Source organism: Neurospora tetraspora, assembly GCF_033439725.1.
Source record: "Neurospora tetraspora strain CBS 560.94 chromosome Unknown B0H65scaffold_1, whole genome shotgun sequence".
NCBI lineage: Eukaryota > Fungi > Ascomycota > Sordariomycetes > Sordariales > Sordariaceae > Neurospora > Neurospora tetraspora.
In genome coordinates, this window is record NW_026944383.1 from 7,060,793 (window position 1) to 7,062,990 (window position 2,198).

A 2,198-nucleotide genomic window follows, 5' to 3' on the forward strand; every position below is an offset into this window, starting at 1 on the left:
AAATTAATAAGGAGGTTTTTAGTATAAACGAACTTATTTATAATAGCCCTTAGACTTAGCGAAAGTTCTATTTTAAAATAAGTTAATTCGGGATTATACCGCTTAATTACTTTAAAATTTAAGAATATAATATTACGGCTATATAGCGAGCGCCGCTTCTATACCCTCTTCTTTTTATTTAGCCTCCCTAACTTACCCTTCTAGCTAATCAATTAGCAGCCTAATTTCGAACGTTATGTACTAACTAGTCCTAATTAACTCCGATTGTTCCGCGGCGAATTAATATTAGAATTGATTAGGTATTACCTATTTGCTTAGGCCGGCTATCCGAGTAGTTAGTAATAGATTATTTTGTAATTCTAGTACCGCTTTATTAATTAAAAATTATAATCCTTTGACTTTAATTTACTCTTTTTAACTACCCTACCTAAATTAATCCCTCCTCTACTATTACTTCCTCTACTATTATTTCTACCGCTATTACCTCTACTACCGTTACCGTTAGGAATAAATATAATATTAAATCCGCCTTATTCGACGATAAATTCCTACTTCTTAAAGAAATTAAGTCCCCGAAGTAGTTTATTAGCCAAACGAAGCAGTTCATTACCTTAGCGAATATTTAAAAAGAGTAAGCGTTCGCTAAAAGTTTTAAGGGGAAGAAGTTGACGGCGGCTTTCGATAAGGCGCTTATAACTATACGTACTAAATACCCTAATTAAAATTGGATTCGTTCGTAGGTACGTAACCGCTAGAATATACTAAAAATTAATTATCGATTATAGTTAAACTTTATATATAAAACGGGTGTATTATTTAATAAAACGATTAGTTTCTTTAATATTTATAAGAATATATAAGCATTCTTCCTAATTAATAGATTTAAAGCGAATTAATTAAAAATAACCCCGTTAGAGAATTGTAAGGAGATAGTATTATTTTTTATTATTAATTAGGTAATAGGTAAATATATTATCGATATTTCTAGCCGCTTTATATTGTATATAAAGAATAAAAATCCTTTAGTTGTAGCTAAGCGAAATACCTTATATACCGACTTCGCTAGTAGTAAATAAAAATAATGTAGTAAATACCCCGAGGTTAATAACGTACTATTTAATAATACTAACGAGGTAGAGGAGGATTTAAGTAATAATGAGGAGGAGGAGGTCGAAGTCCGCCGGCTAATTAAGAAGAGAATAACCTATACTGCTAATATAAATTGGTTCGCCTCTTCTATTAATATTGGATTTAAAGCCCTTTCCTAAGGATTCGAATCTTCGCCTACTTAACTAACGGCTATTAGGTTATTATAATTATAGCTTCCCTTTAATCCTACTTTTTTTAATTTCTTTTGTACGTTAATTACCCTAACGGTATCTCTATTAAAGAGGATATATAGCGATAAAAAGTAGTAATTAATTAACGAATTGAAGAAAGACTTAATATATACGGTAACGTTCGCTATTATATTTAAGGCGAGGATATTATTAATAGAATAGTTATTTAATATAGTATTTAATTTCGAGGATGTACTAGTATTTACTTTTTAAAATTAGTTTTAGTTTTTATTTTATTGGGAAATGTTGTAATTTTTTTGTACTATTTAATAATTTTCGTTAATCCGATCCTATTATTTGTATCCTTGTATTTGTACGTATTGGAGTTGAAAAAGTGTATTGTAAATTGTAATTATATTAAATTAATACGTTGTTATTATTATTAGGAAATATAGGGGGTTTACCGTATTAAATATAAAAAATTATAAAGTTAGAAAAATTTCGCTAAATTAAAAAAAAGGTTAATTTAATTACCTTCTATTAGGTTAGGTTGGGCTAGGCTGGGCGGGGTAATAAATTTAGTAAAATCTAGTAAATCTAGGCTTTGGCCCGCCCGCTAAAATGTTAATATAGGGTAAATATAATAATATAAACTTTTAACCGTAAATTTTAAACCCTAACCCTATATAGATAATTCATATTATAATACTAATAAATCTTTCGTTTTAATTCCAAAATTAATATAATCAGTATTAATTGATTTAGTTTAATTTAGCGAACAAAATAATATAAAATATATCAATTTTAAATAAATATATAGAAAGTGGCTAGCGTTGTAATAAATTATTATTACCGTACTTATTTAGTCCGCCTAGCTGTTATATAATAAATTCGCTCTACCCGCCGCTAGTGATAATA